Here is an 18,901-nt window from a genome sequence, read left to right as displayed (position 1 = left end):
TAGGTGGTATGAGCAACCCACTTGACCGCGCCTTACTAAAGGGTCGCAACACATCAATTCAAATCCCAACAGTAGGCCACGACATAGCAGTTCAGAGACCGGTAGTGGCCAACAACACAACAAGCCAAAGCCCAGCGAATTTTGACCGTGAAACCCTTGATCGAGAGATAGCTCATGCAACATCGAATAGTAGGCCTACACCATTTATAGAATCAGTAGAAGGTAGTGGGTCCGCGAGTGATACTGAGACTGTGCAAACAGAAAATAACCCTTATTCTCCTCCATTATTACACGTTCATGTCCCCGCGGATATCCAAGAGGAACGTTCTCATACTCCAGATATTGTTGAAAATTCCTATATTTTACCTCCTAGGCAAAACAATGGGAAACCACCTGACAGATTTTCTCCGAAAGGAAAAGTGAGATATGCAATTGCATAATATGTGTCCACTCAATGACTATCACCTAAGTACCAAGCTATGGTGAATCAAATGGATGGGATTAAAATTCCAACAAAAGTGGAAGAGGCTTTGCGAGACCCCTGTTGGGTAGAAGCCATGAGAGTAGAAATGGAAGCCTTACAAAGAAACAGAACGTGGAATGTAGTGTCACTACCACAAGAGAAGAAACCAGTGGGATGTAAATGGGTGTTCACCATAAAGCACAAGGCGGATGAGTCCATTGACAGATACAAGGCAAGATTGGTAGCTAAAGGGTACACACAAACATTTGGAGTTTACTACCAAAAAACGTTTGCACCGGTCGCAAAAATGAATATTATTCGAGTCCTTTTATCTTAGCAGCTAATCTGGACTGGCCTTTGAAATAGTTCGATGTGAAGAATGTTTTCTTACATGGAGATCTGGAAGAAGAAGTATACATGGATCTTCCACCAGGATATGAAACACCAAATGAAACAGGAAAAGTATGTAGACTTCGAAAGGCTCTCTGTGGACTCAAACAATCACCCAAAGCATGGTTTGGAAGGTTCACTAAAGCAATGAAAAAGTACAGCTATAGACAGGGAAATACGGACCACACCCTATTCATCAAATGCATGTGAGGTAAAGTTACTTTGTTAATTATCTATGTGGATGATATGGTAGTTACTGGTGATGACACAGAAGAGATAAAAAGGCTACAGGGGTATCTTTCATCAGAATTTGAGATGTAGGATCTAGGAGGCTTGAAATACTTCTTGGGCATTGAAGTTGCTCGTTCTCATGATGGTATTTACTTGTCTCAGTGGAAGTATGTTCTTGATATTCTCTCAAAAACTGGAATGTTGGCTTGTAAACCAGTTGAAACTCCCATTGTGCAGAATCATCACCTGGCGGTGTACCAGGATCAAGTTCCTACCAATAAAGAAAGATATCAGAGATTGGTAGGACAATTGATTTACTTATCACTTACACGTTCGGATATTGCGTATGCAATCAGTGTTGTAAGTCAGTTTATGCATGCTCCTAGTAAGGATCACATGGCAGCAGTGATGCGTATACTGAGTTATCTGAAAGGTGCACGGGGTAAAGGACTAATCTTCAGGAAGCATGGACATATGGAGGTAAAGGGGTATACTAATGCTGATTGGGCGGGAAACATTACTGATCGTCACTCCACATCAAGCTACTTCACGTTCATAGCAGGAAATCTGGTAACTTGGAGAAACAATAAGCAAAATGTAGTGGCTAGATCCACGACCGAGGCAGAGTACATAGGAATGGCACATGGAATTTGTGAATTTTTATGGCTTAGGATTCTTCTCACTGAGATTGGGTTCAAGCCTCAGGGAGCTATGTTATTATATTGCGACAATCAAGCTGCGAGAGAAATAGCCAATAATCCCGTTCAACATGATTGTACAAAGCATGTGGAGGTAGATATACACTTCATCAAAGAGAAGTTAGATGTCAAATTGATTGATATGCCATACGTGAGGTCTGAAGAACAATTAGCAGATATGTTAACTCATGCGGTTTTAGCAAACTTGACAAGTTGGGCTTAGGAGATATCTATACACCAACTTGAGAGGGAGTGTTGGCGTGAGTCAACAATTTTGTTTAGGAATGTAATCCTATAATTTATTTCTTGTATAATTGGGATTCTTATTTCCTGTTATGTGGGATATTGTTGTTGAGCAAAAATTGAACACAATATGTAAACAAATAATTCACTCGACACAATTTCACCCTCGTTCATTTTTTTTTGAAGATGGTTTTATTAATTCGAGTTCGACCTATTCTAGGCTACGCGCCTATTAATTATAACCTTTTCTTTGGAAAGGAATACCCTTTGATTCTAATATGAATAAATCGTAACTTAGGGATTTAGGTGTTTATTTGATTTTGTGACTATGTCTAAGTAGAGCCCTAGATTGCCTACGTACCCTCTTTGAGGGATCAAGTCACTCGTAGTTCCTTATGTGCTTAATACTTGTTTGGATTTGATGCCTTGTGCAGTTTTAGCTCATGCGGGTGAGGACTTTGCGCCATTGGAGCATTTAATGCCTTGTGCAGTTTAGGCTCTTGCAAGCGAGGACTTTAAGCCATTGGAGCTTGATGTGGCTTCATGCCATTTGAGTCTTGTTGCGGCTTTGTGCCGTTTGATATTTGATACGGCTTCATGCCATTTGAGATTTGACTCGGCTTCGTGCCATTTGACATTTGATACTGCTTCATTCCATTTGAAACATGACATGACTTTGTGTTGTCCGTCCCTATTTTTATTCACGGAGTCCAAAAATATAAAGCTCATGTGAATACAAAATTGTTGTTTTACTTCAATCTCACATGGAGCAACATTCCCTATAAAATTAGGAACTTTGTTGCATGAGCAGCATCCTTTAATAGGAAGTCTAGGAACTTATGCTTGAAGACTTCTCTTTTACTCCTTGTAGAATTTGTAATTACTTGGTCAAAGAATTTAGTTTATATAAACCAGGGATTCGTCTTGATTTCACGGTTGCGTCTAAAATTGATATCAGACTGCCTACGTATCCTTAACGGAATCAAGCCAGCGTAATTCGTAATTTTTTTTTAGACTCGTTGCGGCTTTGTGCCATTTGAGTCTTGTTGTGGCTTTGTGCCGTTTGAGTCTTGTTGTGGCTTCGTGCCGTTTAAGTCTTGGTATGGCTTTGTGGATGACCATTGAAGAGCTTCCATGGTTTTGTTCCATTTTGTTGTCAAATGAAATTAACGGGTATACTCGTAATAATCCCGCTATTTTTTAGATTTGGCATTTGACTTTGGCTTGTACTTATTTTTTTTATCTTTGCATTTCTGGCTTCACGAAACAATTTTTAACTTGGCAAAAGCTACATAAAGCCCACATGAAAGAACATCTTATTATTTCCCTCCTCGTTTGCAATTTCTTTCTCCTGAAAAATTTGTAAAGAACCATGCTTGGAATAGAGAAAATGTTTCATTTAATTCCTTCACGGGATCCATTCCATACGGATTATGGCAAACACAACCTTCCCCTTGTTTCATATTTTTCTTTTGTACTTTCAATCCCATCTAACCATGGGATTTTGAAACCATTTGACCCAAGTCTTTCCACAAAACTCCTTTTCTTCTCCACGTGAGATGCATGGTTCAAGGCGAAATAGACTTTTGTCTTTTCTTTAAGTATAAAGTTGGGACTGCCAAGTTTCTGACAGCAAACTTTAAATTTCTCTCCCTTTCTTCTTTTTCATATGACTTTCCAAGCCTTCAAGTTCCAGTAAGACTTTGAAAGTTCAACAAAACCTTCTTTCTTTTCCATATGAGGAGATTCCCACGTGAAGTGATCACTCTTTGGCAATTGAAAAAGGCATCATGGCAGAGAGTTCCTGGCCGTGAATGGCACCGACATGAGACTTTGTTTGAACGGGGGAACGACGGATGCGCCTTCTCCTACTTCAGTAACCCAATGGTCATTTTCTCTGCGGAAAAAAGGCACCAGTTTTGGTGGACTTTGTTTCTTCTTCTTCTTTATCGTCAGCAGTTCTTTTTTCTTCACTTGATGGCTACGACGGGAAACGGAGCTCTTCGATTTGATCGGAACTTCACGGGGTGGTTTAGACCACCCCGAAGAAATTCATGGGATTAAACTGCAGCGGCATGGAGCGAAGCTCTTAGATTTCATCAAAACTTCATAGGGTGGTTTAGACCCCGAAGAAATTCATGGGATTAAACTGCAGCGGCGAGGAGCGAAAGTGGTGATTTTGTTGGCTTTGTTGGACTGCAACTCAAGAATGCTGGGGAGTGGGAAAAGTTCAAGAAGCAAAGTGCTTCTTTTCTTCCTACAAAGTAGAAGAAGGAAACAACCTAAAAAATTAAATGAGATGGCTTTATACTTTCAAATGTTGTGTAGCTTTTCCTGCTCTTTGTTCTTGCGTGTAGCTCTTGATTTCATCTTCTTCTTTCTTTTCCTTTGTTGTGCCTTTGCTCTCTTGCTTTGCCTCTCTGTTGTCTTCTCTGTGATTCTCAATTTCTGCAACGTCTCCTCTCTTGTTTCCGTTCCCCCCCCCTCTTGCACTGCAACTAGTACTTATTTATAGGCATGGTTGGAAGGCTCTAGAGTTTTTACGTGGGGGAGTAGAGGCCTCCACTATCCTTTAACTTCTCCCACTATCTGTGCAGCAATCTTCCACGACTGCAACCTTCCCACGTTTTGCAGAAAATGAAGAGTTTTTGCTCCACGTTTCTTCATCTTCTGTAGGGAGATATATGTGTTTTTCTTTATATATATTTATTATTATTTTTGCTCCCGTCTTTGTCGACTTGGGTTTTCCAAGTCTGAGACGTGCTACCTTTCCTTTGTCTTTTGAGAAGTTTGTTTGTTTGCAAACTTCTCTTTAATTTTTTTTGTTCAACAATTGTACAACCATATATTTACCTCCCAGTGAGAAGAATAAACATACAATTCAAACCCTAAACACTTTTATCTGGAACACACTCTCAATTCGACTGAGGTGTTCACTCTACGGTTTGAAGCAATCTGGAAGAATATGGTACAACCATCTGAGTGAGTATTTGAATAGTCAGGGATATGTGAACAAGAAACTATGCCCTTGCATGTTCATTAAGAAGTCACATTCTGGTTTTACGATTGTAGCAGTTTATGCTGATGACTTGAACCTCATCAGAACTAGCTCAAGAGAACTACCACACACCTGAAGTTGGAATTTGAGATAAAAGATCTAGGAAAGGCTCGATACTGTCTCGGTCTCGAGATAGAGCACCGTTTGAATGGAATCTTTGTACATCAATCGAACTACACCTAAAAGATGTTGTGTTGCTTTAACGAGGATAAAGTGAAGCCTTCAAATACTCCTATGGTTATTCAATTGCTAGATCTAAAATGAGATCCCTTCCATCTGAAGGAGGATGATGAACAGATATTGGAACCCGAAGTTCCTTATCTAAGTGCAATAGGTGCTTTATTGTACTTAACTCAATGCACTAGACCGGACATCTCATTCACTGTTAATCTTTCTTTTCCTTAAGGGTACTACAGATCTAGGCCTATTCTATCCTTATAGATCCTCGAGTGATGCCGCACCCCCTTATCTCGAGTCGATTCCCGCCTTGTTGGTTATGCCGATGTAGGTTACTTATCTGACCCACACAAGGCACGCTCTCAAATAGGTTATGTCTTTACCATTGGAGGCACCAAAATATCTTGGAGATCAAATAAATAGACCTTAGTTGCCACTTCGTCTAACCATGTTGAAACTCTTGCCTTACACGAAGCAACTTAGGAATGGTTCTAGTTGAGAGTAGTTGTGGGCCATATTCGAAGCTTATGTGATCTTTACCCCGTTGTTGACGTCCCGATGATGATCTATAAAGATAACGCAACATGCATCAAACAACTCAAGAAGGATGACATCAAAGGAGACAACACCAAGCACATTGCACCGAAGTTATTCTTCCTACATCAATAGCAAGAGCATCAGAATATTGAACTCACGCAAAGACAATCTAGCTGACCTCTTCACCAAAAAACTACCGAATGCGACATTTCAGAAACTTGTTCAAGGAATAGGTATGCGTAAACTTTCTGAGTTGTAACGTTGTTAGTACTTTTTGGAATTATGTCAAACTCAGGGGGAGTATCCTGAAGTATACTTGCTTGATCTTAATGTACTCATTTTCCCTACGATTAGGAGTATTTTTCTCACTAAGTTTTTGCTACCTAGCGAGGTTTTGACGAACCTTGGGTTGATCATATCCCTGATGACGTCTCATATATGTTTTATTTGACATTGCATTTTCTCACGCATTTTTCCTTAGACTATGAATTTTGTCCCTACTTGGGTTTTACCATATCCATGGGGTTTTTTTGTGAGACTTAGTTCCATATGCAAGTTCCTACTTTACTTTGAGTCTAGCGTGTTTCCAGAATCAGTGCTGACGAGTCGACTTCCTCAACTCTACATGATGTCGAATCTACTTGAGTATTTCCACACTCAAGGGGGGAGTGTTATAAACATTGTATTTAAGTGTGATTATGTAAATCCTAGATTAGATTAATACTAGTTATTCTTCCCTATTAGGACTTGTATTCATTGGAGGAGAATGATTCTTCTTTCCCTTATTACTATAAATAAAGGCACTGCGAATGGGGAATAACACATCTTATACACAACCCCACAAACACATCTATCTCCCTATTCTCTCTCTCTCTCTCTCTCTCTCTCTCTTTCTCTGCCGTGCACTCTCTCTCTCCTTATCTGATTAAAATAAGCCACAACATGGGTGATATATAGGCCATATTATTGTGGTGTGTCATGTTTTTCTCTACAAGCATTGGAGATGAAGATGGAACAAGCTAAGGAAAGTGAGAGGCACTAGAGGAGAGGTCGAAAGTTAGAGAAACTAAAGTTTTAGCACTAAAGGGAGACATCTCAATCTCTACAAGAATCACCAGCCTTCAAGTTATGAAGATGAAAAAACCTTATGAGTGGAGAAAGCCCAACAATAGGGTGAACAACTTTGATTCAAATCAAGGTATCGCTTGAAGAGGTATAAGTCTTTTCCTACTCTTATTGCATGTGATATTTATCAAAAAAGTTTTAAAGATCCATGGTTCTGGATGTTGGAGTGCATACAACATATACAACACTTCCACTACTATGATTTCATTTTTGTTGATGCACGTACTTTGTTGGTTCAAAATTTGATTAGGAATCACCATTTTCACCCACACATCCTTTTTTACCTTCCACACACTCCTCTCAATTTATAGGCATCAAATCAAATGAATGTGTGTGAATAGCACCGCCCTTTCATCAAATGAGAACCCAAGAAATCTTCTCAGTATAACCTCTTTCTTCACCTTCACACTTGTCCCCTACTTCCGTCAATTGGTTGAATATCAATTTGTATGGTGCTTATAACATTGCAAGCTTCACCGGAGACCTTCCTCAGTGATTTTATTCAAAATACTTGAGGGAATTCCTCAGTGACTTTGCATGCAGGCTCTTACACATGTCAAGCCATGTCATGGTTCAATGTTTGGCAATCAGCACTAGTACAAAAAACACACTTGCACGACGGAAACTTGCACGACGAAGTACATTACGTTGCACAAAAACTTTTCACGCAACATTAACAAAGAAGCATCACGCAATGACGTTTTAAGCGATGAACCTTTCCGTTGCTTAAAATTGTTTTGTGCGACAAAGGTACACCTTCGTCGCTCAATGTACCTTTGTCACGCAATGTTTGGAAAAAGGTGGTAAAATCCTAGTTTGGCACTAGAAAATTACGCAAAAGACCAATTGTGTCACGCAAATGGTCTTTGCACGACGCTTTAGTTCACCATTGCGCAAAGACCACTTGCGTGACGCAAGTGGTCCGTCACGAAATTTTCTGGCACCAAACCAAGATTTTTACCGCTTTTTTCCAAACATTCGGCGAAGAAGGTGCACCTTTGTTGAGCTAAACATTTTTGCGCGACAGAAAGATTCGTCGCACAAAGTCGACGAGTTTTTCCAAATCACAAAAGCAGTATGGAAGGCATAAATTGCAAACCAAATTGCAGTAGCTGCCTCCCTTCCTTATCTCTCTTCAAAATCTTCTCCAATCCCTCCCTTGCTCTTAAATTCATCATACAAATAATCCATCTCTCTTCTCCTCCATCTCCTCTCCCTTCCTCGATCTACCCCTATCCGGTAAGCGATTTGATTTTGCATATATAACTTTGAATTGAGAATTCAAACTAAAACAATTAAATTTGTTTTGTAAAGGATTTTTGTATACGAATTTCATTGAAGAATGAATTTGAAGGTATGTTCTTCGCTAAATTTATCTTTATTAATTTTATCTATTTTATGTACTTTTAGTAATTATTTTGATTTAATTTATTTGTATGCACATATTTTTGTAGATCACGTACAAAATTGTTTTGTGTTGTACAGAGTTAATACTACGTAACTTCGTACACTTTTTTTTCAAGAAAAGCTTAGTTTCCCATTTGAGAATTAGTTTGATTTCGTGCATGCGTGGGAAAGCATGACTGTGGTTCAATTAATTCTTGAATTGTCTCATGTTTTGGACAGTTTGGGAATGCATAGTTATGTGTTGTAGTTTGCAGTTCACGGATTAGGTTTCGATAGTGGGAATTTTGGTAACATTTCCTGATGTTCTTCGTGTACACGGTAGATATTATATATCTACTGGGTGCACTTGAAGAACTGTAAGAAGATGCTGCCGAAATTTGCCCACGTCGAAATTTAATCTAATGAACCGTAAATTATGGCACATAATTGTGCATTTCGGAATTGTATAGGGCCTTTACCAAAGGCGTAAGGTGACAAGACAATAGTTGAAATTGTTGTAATTCTTCTATTTTTATTGTGATTGCAGACAAAATGGACATATAGCAAATATAGAATCAGAACAGATGTGTTGCTGAGTACTTGGATGTAATAGATGAGTTCATTAAATTCACAGCGAGACACAACCTAGGTTCAACTCATATCCGGTATCAGTGTAGAAGGTGTAACAACTCAATGAGGGAGACATTCGTAAATGTTTGATTTCATTTAGTAATAAATGGGATGATGGAGACAAATACTCAAATACTACTTGGAATCATCATGGAGAACGATTAGACCATTCTTCGTCTTCATACATTACACAAGCTGAGACTATTGAATCTAATGTGGATCCTAATGAACAAGTTCTTCCAGAGCCGTCTCTAAGATTTTGGGGGCCATGTGCGAAATTTATAAAAACGCCCCTCCTTAAGATAAGTCTTAAAAAATGTAGGACAATGTATTGATGCTAGAAAACAATCACTTAAATCAAAACAAAGTTTAGCACTCACTGATTGCAAGTTTAAAAATGTCATTAATAATAAGTAAAAAAAGCTACAAACATAACGTTCACTAAATAATCAAAAACAGTTCAATCTTAAACAACCAAACAAGAAAACAAACTTCAAAAACTTTAACTTTAAAGTTTCACTTGAATATGTAACATTATAATATAATAATATTGAAAAAATACCGTCTTTTATGGTGTATTATTGGCACTCAAAATATCTTATTGTACTCTAATTTTTTGTATTTAGAAAGAAAAAAAAAATTAAGCTTATAAGGAGTGTAAGATGAGATTTTAAAGTGCTACCAACATCAATTTTTGAATATAGAACATTATTTCATAACAAAAGCAATTTTAAATATAGAATATTATTACATATAAATATTAGGTGACAAAAATTTTGAAGGCCTCTTCAAATTTGGGGCCCTATGCGACTGCACCTTTCGCACCCCCTCAACGACCCCTCTGAGTTCTTCACTACTATTCAGTGTCCTTTAGATTTGACTATCCTATTGCCAAGTTTCTTCCATAAATTATATTAACGATTCAGCTCATCAACTACTAATCACCGTCAAATGCTCTATGCATAATAGCTAGTATATATTCGTATTTCTTAGTATATATTTGTGAATGTATATATAGAAACTAAACAAACCTAGCTTTCATGGCATGAAACTATACACGTGTGTATATTTTTATATTTATTGTTTCAGCTATTGCAAGTAAAACATGTGTTTGGAGTCAATCAACCAAAACTACTTTTGAATTAGTATTGTTTCCACCTTTGCAATACTGCTTTATATATATATATATATATATATGTGTGTGTGTGTGTGTGTGTGTGTCAATTGATTTCTTAGAAAGTGAATTTATATATATGTATCTCTATATATCCGGACATGAGCAAGCTGATTTTCATCTTGTCAAACTATACATATTGTTACATTTTTTTTTTTTTTTTTTTTTTTTGTAAATGATATATGATATTACTTTGGCTACTAATTAATTAGTTTCAAATGCAAGAAAGGATTAGGGAACAAACTACTTCAATTATTTAGGATGATATATATGGGCCTCTAATGTTATATTTTTATGGTTAAAAAATTGTATAGATTTCGCAGTTGATCACATCTCGTCGGAGTGTGACCAATGCGCCCTCCCGCATTTTCAGCACCTACTACTTTAGCCATGAGTGCTTTATTGATTGGGGAGCCTACACCCCTTACTCAGGCTACTCAGGGGCGTCCTAGGTGCCCGCATCATTGACATCATAGTGTCGATTCAGCCGCTCAGTGCACGACGGCATCACCGCCCCCGCCGCCATCAGGAGCCTTCTGATCATACTTCCTCGGTATCCACAATCGAGGGTGGGGGATCCTAGCTAGTTAATTTTTCTAATTCTTACTACAATTTATTTTTTTCATTTTAAAACTATTATTTTTACGATTGTGAAAATTTGTTGGATTGTGAAAATGTGTTGTGGATGTGAACTACTATTATTTTACTATTTTCAGGTTTTGGGAAATGATATACTATAAAGGGATGTTCTGCCAAATTTTCGGTAGAAAATTTAAGATTAGGATTTTTGACCATTTAAGTTTCTTTGGGCAGCTAAAAAAAACACTAGGGCGCCTAATCGAATGCTAAAGTTGGCGCACAATGTACGTGTGTCCAACGGTTGATCAAGATTGCGTATGACTCGCGACATCGTGGAGCAGCTACCTCACAACAGCATAGCAGCATCGCTACCAGCTGTGGATTTGTTATTCGGTGGCATTGTCCTATGCAATGGGAGTCTTAGGCAGAAATTCCCAAGGAGACGAAGAAACTGGTGCAGCATGAGTTGTCGGTTACTATTTTCATTTTTAGCCTTTATCATTTTTTTAATTTTGTTTACAAATATTATAAAGCAAATTATATTATCTTAATATTATTAAATTTCGTACTATTATTTTATTATTTTCATATTTGTAGTTCAATTATAATCTTAAGGATATATCCCCCGATCGAGGCCACTGCCTACTTAGAGGAGAACTTAGCGACCCATTACAAACATTGGAAGTGCGAACTCCATGCGCATTTTAAGAAATGGGATGATCTGAAGATTGCTTGCCTAGATAGTTACCCAACGGAGTTGTTGGAGCAGCCAGAGGATTGGGAGTGGCTTTGCAAACATTTTACAGACACAAAATTTGTGGTAAGTATGTAAATAATATTTTAATAATAATTTAATACTGTTTTATTTATTTTTTATAAACTTTTTTGATAATTTCTTTCAAATAGTCGCACTAACATGTATATTGTGTGTTTAACAGAACAAATATGTTTCTCACAAGAAAGCTCGAGAGTCAGAGACACTTTTCCATCATTCTAGTTTGATGCCCTTCTCCTATAGGCTTGAGGAGCAACGTCAAGTAAAAGTATATTAATTTTTAAATTTTGTACAATTTATTTTTTTATTATTGATCAATAATGTTTTCTTAATGTTTTTTCTTCAAGAGGGTTATAAGTTCCCAGAGCTCGACATGTTCAAGGACGTTTTTGTTCAACCCGGCGATGAGACCACTGTGCAGCTGCATGTAAGTATATGTAATTGTTATTATTATTATATTTAGGTATCGTTCAAATATTAATTACAATTTTTTATTAAATATTAAATGTTTTTTCTTTATTATTACAGGCCGCTATGGTGGAGAATAGTAGCATTGCAACTTCCCCTGGAGACCCTGATCAAGTATGTCACTGTACCCGAGGGTCTTAAGATCCTGACTAAGACCTTGGATCAGATGCTCGGTCGTTGTCATGGCAAAGTTGTTAGGGGTATGAGGAAGGCACGGGTTCATGAGACAGGTGCCTCCTCTTCCAAATCGATCACAGGATAGGTTGTCGTCATGACGGAGGAAGTGGCAACCCTAAAAGATAAGATTGCAACCCAGGAAGCCTAAATTGCAACTCAGATTGTGGCCCAGGACAAGAAGATGAGCATGATCTTACGGGCCTTCCAAATGTCCAACCTCCAAATCCCGATGTCAGCACCTGATTGTGCTCCACCTTCGACCTCCCAACTACTTTGCCCAGCCGATACCCAATAGCCTGATGCATTAAACACAGACGACTATTTATTTAGTTTTTTCTTTTTTTGTTCAGACAGCTTGTATGTACATTTTTATATATTGTAATTAAATCATTTTTCATGGTTGATTAGTTATTGTATAAATTAAAATATTTGTAGAAATTAAATAAAAAATATTTTGTCAAGAAAAAAAAGAAAAAAAGAAGGGTTTCTGCAATGACTACAATAACCTGTGCCGCACAAAAGGTCTTTGCACGACAATAGCAACCTACGTCGCACACCAATCTTCGTGTGACAACGAGAGCTAGATACGTCGCACACCTATCTACACAGTTACGTCATCGTCGCGGAAACCCTGCTTTCACGACTTTTGCACGACGAAGTTTTCGTTAGACCTATTCTCATGCGATTTTTTTTTTTTGTCTTTGCAGGACGAACTATGCTTCGTCGCACAAACTGTTATTTGTTCTAGTGCAGGGAAGAAGCATATATAGCCTTGGATCATGTCAACAGTATGATCAAATCATTCCAAAAGGTGACTTTCTCCAAGGTTGAATCAAGAATCAAACTTTGCTCCAATATCAAGTTAAACAACGTATTTTAAGGGGTAAAAGACTGTTTACTACCCTCATGTTTCGTGGTTTTCAACATTTAGTACATCAAGTTTTTTTCGTCTCAGATTCATACCTAAAGTGTAAATTTTAGGACAGTCTCATACATCCGTTAGTCAAACTGTTAAGTTTTCCGTTAACTGTGACGTGGCGCACTGACTGAGCGCCAAGTGTCATCCACTTTCTTCCTTCTTCTCCTTCTTCCTTCCTCCTTCTTCCTTCCCCTTCTTCTCCTTCTTCCTTCTCCTTCTTCGTTCTTCTTCTTCTTCCTCCGAATCTGGGGGAAGATGAAAGCTTTTTTTTTTTTTTTTTTTTTTGAGGAAGAAGAAGAAGAAGAAGGAGGAAGGAAGGAGGAGGAAGAAGGCGAAGGAAGGAGGAGAAGAAGGAGGAAGGAAAAAAAAAGTTGCAGTCAGAGGAAGAAGAAGAAGAAGGAAGAAGAAGAAAGAAAAAAAAACAAAAAACAAAAAAACAAACTTCCCCAGATTTCGGAGGAAGAAGAAGAAGAAGGAGAAGGAAGAAGAATGAAGAAAGGGAAGGAAGAAGGAGGTAGAAGGAGGAAGAAGAAGAAAGAGAAAAAAAAAAAAACAAACAAACTTGCCCAGATTTCGGAGGAAGAAGAAGAAGAAGGAGAAGGAAGAAGAAGGAAGAAGGGGAAGGAAGAAGGAGGAAGGAAGAAGGAGAAGGAGGAAGAAAAAAAAAAGTTACGGTCTGAGGAAGAAGGAGAAGAAGAAGAAGGAAGAAGAAAAGAAAAGAAAAAAAAAAACGTGGATGACACGTGGCGCCCAGTTAGTGCGCCACGTCACAGTAAACGGAAGACTTAACAGTTTGACTAACGGATGTATGAGACTGTCCCAAAATTTATACTTTAGGTATGAATCTAAGACAAAAAAAACTTGATGTACTAAATGTTGAAAACCACAAAACATGAGGGTAGTAAACAGTCTTTTACCCTATTACGGAGAATTCGAATACTACCATACACGAAACAGGTGACAAGATTCATTATGCTAATGGAATTGATTTTCGCATTCCCCTTTCTTCTCCTTCACACCTTTCTCTAATTCTAGTCCTTATGTTAAGTGTATCAAAAGAAAAATTAAAAGACATAAATTAACAGTAGAAACAAAAATGGAGTGTATGGATTTCATTTGGACCGTGCTAAAACCGACCTAGAGGTCACAACCCTGGTCTTCAACGACTCACCCCAGTCCAGTCATCTGCCTTCCCATTATTAAAAAAGAAAATGAAATAAAAAAATTTAAAATGTGGTTTCGTCCCTTACTAGTCACTACCGTGTCGTTTTCTTTTTCGTTTTTTTCTTTTTGACTAGCCGTGTCATGTTCTTTAATTTCCCAAATTAGCACCTTCAAAATGCTCGACCAATAAAATAATAAAGCACTTTGAAAATGCAAAGCACCTGCAGTGTATATAATAAACCAAAGTATTAGGTGCCCAAAGGCACATGTGATCTATTCTTTTTCTCCAAAGTCCCCAAAGTCCACCAAGCCAACATCTTCATATAAACACCTTCTAACACCCCCCCCCCCCCCCCCCCCCCTTCTCTTTCTCTCTGCAGCTTCCTACTTTTCCATGGCTGGCCTTCAATACCACTTCTTTCCCACTGACTTCCTCTACCCTCGTACTTCTCAGTTGAGGGCCTTCGAGACAACTAACAAAGCTACTGTCCTTCCCCTCAAAACCACCAAAACCGATCATGTAGCCGATGACCTCGAGCAGCTCAAGATTCAACACCGTGGAGTTCAAGTCGTCAAGATTTCAAAATCTCCTCCTTCTATGCATGGTTGAATATGAAGGACTCGCCCGGTTTGTGAATGCTGACACTCTTAGGGTTTCTGACGCTCGTGAAGATCAAGATCATGAACTTGAGGATCTGGTTATTTATGGGGTTCTTTATTTACTCCCGCTAATAGTTATTACTTTGCTTCCATGTCAGCACCATGATGTATCACATCCATAGTCTCGTTGTGTATCGTCCACAACATACGTATGTTCAGATTATTGTTAATGTACGAAGATATTGGGCGATATGTGATGCATGTTTCTTTTATCTTTTCCCTTATTTTTCTCAGTAACTACAATTTAAGTAATTCAAACTTTGCAGATTTTAAGGCCTTCGTTTACTTTCCACCAATATACCAAACAAGATATATATATATATATATGTGTGTGTGTGTGTGTGTGTGTGTGTGTGATTTCAGCTACTGAGGATTGAAAGAGAATCGTTTGTTCCCCAAAAGTTAATTGAAAAAATCATACTAAAGGTTAAATTGTAAGATATTTTGTTCTTGCACACTTGTTCATAGCAAGAAATAATTAAATTTCACCTAGCACCAAATGGTTGGTTAAGGCTAGGAGCACAAATAAATAATTGCAACCAATTATTTGATTGAGTTTTTAGGCAACTATTTCATGCTCACTTTTCTTTTCATTCAGATTCAGCCAGATATAACAAAGTTTTTTTTGTAAAATTAAAACATATAACATATTAAGATTTATTCTTATCAATTATTTAATACTATCTTAGTAATGAAATGTAAAACAAAGGGTATTTTGACACCTTCATGCAGCCAGCAGAATTGGAAAGTCATGGCTTTCGATTATGAGAATGGCTCCAATTACGAAGGATATATTTGAGAAAGGGGGTAACAAAGAACCTCCCACTTGATCAAATTTTTAAAATAAAAAGGTAAGCTAACAATCTCTCTTTAAACTGTATCACGTACAATCAAGTAACTTAAATAACGAAAAAAATAAATAATGTATTTTTGAATCTAACACTATTGAACTTAGCAGTTTGTAATAGGGGTGTGCTATCCATACACCCCTTTTTACTTCTCATAAACCTTTTGTTGATTTCCTTAATCTTTTTCAATTCATCCGATCTGACGATCGAAAATTAAAAAAATATATAAAAAATAAAAAAAACATGTGAATATCACATTTTTTTTAATATTATTCGACGACTAACTCAGCGTATTACTCAAATAGAAAATAAAAAGAGTAAAACAAAAAGAAATTCAACATATATATAATTCATGTGGGCATCGTGCAGCCGTCCAAATTAGCGGTGAAAATTGGGGTAGCCAGAGGTCATTGCTGGACCACATGTGGAAATAATTTAAAACATGGGGGAGTGATGTAATACAGAATAAAATAGGGTTTTGTGGTGCTTTCACTATTCCAAAACAAAATATTTGCCAGGAGGATCCTAGCTAGATTTTCTTTGTGATGATATGGAAATCATTTAATCACATTCGATCATCATATATCGTGCAATTAAAAATCATTATAAATTTTTTATTTAAAATTAAATATAAAAAGTACCTGACAAAAAATAATCTCATGATATACGATAAACAGATGTAATTAGAGTATTCCTGAAATTCTCACGAAGAGAATCCGACAATGATTATCTCTCACATATTTGCATATGAGTTTCTGTCTCAATTCATTAAAAAAAATGAATATCTGTTCAAAGTTGAACAGTTTAAACTTTCCAATTTATTTGACTTGACCTAGAGAATAAAGCATAGACCAATGTGACATGGCGTGCAGTCCACGGTGTCCGTTTGGCATTGGCAGCTACCTGAAATATGCCGAATATGCCGTTGAGAGAGAACTCAAACAGTCTGCATGCACCACGCCAAAGAGTCTTCTTTTGTTCTCTTCTTTTTAATTTTTAGTACTAGCATACGCCCAATTATGTTCTCTAGACATTAGTGTCTAAGAAAAATCGTGGTTATTTACTGCTTGATCTTAATTTAGCAATAGATGATCCTTAATTATTGTTGTTCTATATGATCTTCTACTGGTGAATATGATTGAACAATACGTGATCACGATTTACTTAGACCCTAAAGTTTAGGAAAACCGGACTCCTAGCATGCTAAACGCTTTGCTCTTAGGTCATCCTGCATGCCTTAAAATATATGTTTGTTTATTTATTTGATGTATCTTTGTTTAATTATTTAATGGACAAGGATTGTCTGCCCTCCCACTTTCGGTGCCCTCTTGTTTTGTGTGGTCACAGTTAAGCCAAGCCAATATTTTATATTTTTTTTATAGAGATAGTAAGACCAAAATGAATAGTAACATAAAATGTTGACGTGACTTAACCATGATCACACAAACAGAAATGTACGGAAGGGCACTGGAAGTGGGCAGACAAGCCTTATCGTTATTTAATATCGAGTCATGATGCATGCGTTGAAATATATATGTTTGTTTTATTACTAGTGCCAAAACAGAATCTCTACTTCTTTTAAATAATATCTGGAAATTGATGTACAAATATCATAACGAGTTTTTCTTTTTGTAATGTCAACTCATCACAAGCTATTCCGGCACACCAACTTAGATGGAGGGCTCAGGGCAGGTAACTGTGCATCTTTATATGCATATTCTTATTTATCAATTATATGCATATATTTATTGATGAAGCATATAAGATAGAACCGTACGTATCTCCATTAATTTATCAATTCACACGAGCCTTCTTCCATGAAGTAAACTTCCAACAGCAGAAAACTAAAGAATAACTGTTTTCACCGAAATAGTCAACTGAAAGAAAAGAAAATTTTCCAATTACAATTAATTAGAAAAAAAAAACTCAGTTAACTGGTATTTCACTAAAAACAATCAGGGGGTCATCTTCGAAAGAGTAATAACAAGATTACAGTGTTCAAGTGGGTTGAGAAACATTTTCTTTGTTTGGACGGATTTTGCAAACAATCGGAAGGACTAAACCATGAAACTCTAAAAATTAAAGTATAAAAACCCACATAATGTATTGAAACTTTGATTAGACAACCCCAAGATGTTCAAAGATTCAATCATTCCAAGAAAGCATCTAGGTCCTCCAAGGAATCCAATCTGATTTTGAACAATATTAATCAAGTTAAGTAAAGGGTAAATTACACTTTACCACCTCAGGTTTGAGGTCTATTGCAACCTCATACAACATCTTCAAAACATTCCACTTTCATACATCTAGTACTATTTTATTTCAATATAATACATTCGTTACATTTTCCATCCATTGATCTGCTAAGAGATGACGTGGCTACCAGATTTGTGCTGATGTGATTGCCAAATTTGTGCCACGTGGCAAAAAAAATTTATGAATTTAAAATATAATAATTTACTCTATTTATAAAAAAAATTAAAAAAAAACCCTGAAACCCATTCCCCTTCCCCTTCCCCTTCCCCCCAACCCCCCAACCCAAACCCTAAATCCCATGTCTTCTCTGATCCACTTTTCCCTCTTCACCTCCCCGACCCACCTCGTCTTCCCCACCCGAGCACCCCCCTTCTCCCATCCCCCATCATCACCCACCCCTTGCCACCCCTTCTTCCATCACCAACCCCCGTCACCAACCTCGTCCATCAGCCCCCGGATATTCTCTGCCTTCACCTTCGACAACACATTGCAGCCACCACGAAGCCTCGAGCTTCAGCAATCCCCGAGTTCAACAACACATTAAAACCCCACGAATCCCCGAAATCAACGACTTTGCTCCAGCCCCGTGTTTTTCTTCTGTAATCCAAGATGAACACGACATTCGCAGTTTTTGGATCTGAAGTCACCAGGGAGAAAACTTTCGTTGTTCACCAGCTGAAGATGAACACGAACCCAGAAACCCAGAAACCCAGAAAAAGCAATTGTTCTTATGTTAGGAACATCCCACAAAATTTCCAAAAGAGATTTCAATAAATGTAACCTCTTTTAGTTTTTTAATAGGGTTGGGTGCAGGTTGATATGGGGAAAGAGAAGGGAGGGGAGGTGAAGAGAGTGGAGGAGAGGGAGAAGTGGGTCGAGGAGATGAAGAGGGAAGAGTGGATCGGAGAAGACATGGGATATAGGGTTTGGGTTGGGGGTTGCG

General features: G+C 37.6%; 1 pseudogene; it reads left to right on the top strand.

Annotated features, from left to right (window-relative positions):
- Positions 1-479: 479 nt before the first annotated feature.
- LOC126592134 (uncharacterized) lies at positions 480-12,259 on the top strand (annotated as a pseudogene).
- Positions 12,260-18,901: the final 6,642 nt, after the last annotated feature.

Source organism: Malus sylvestris, chromosome 12 (genome assembly GCF_916048215.2).
Source record: "Malus sylvestris chromosome 12, drMalSylv7.2, whole genome shotgun sequence".
In the NCBI taxonomy this organism is placed as follows: domain Eukaryota; kingdom Viridiplantae; phylum Streptophyta; class Magnoliopsida; order Rosales; family Rosaceae; genus Malus; species Malus sylvestris.
The sequence above is the reverse complement of the archived record's forward strand: the minus strand, read 5'-3'. Positions and strand labels throughout refer to the sequence as shown.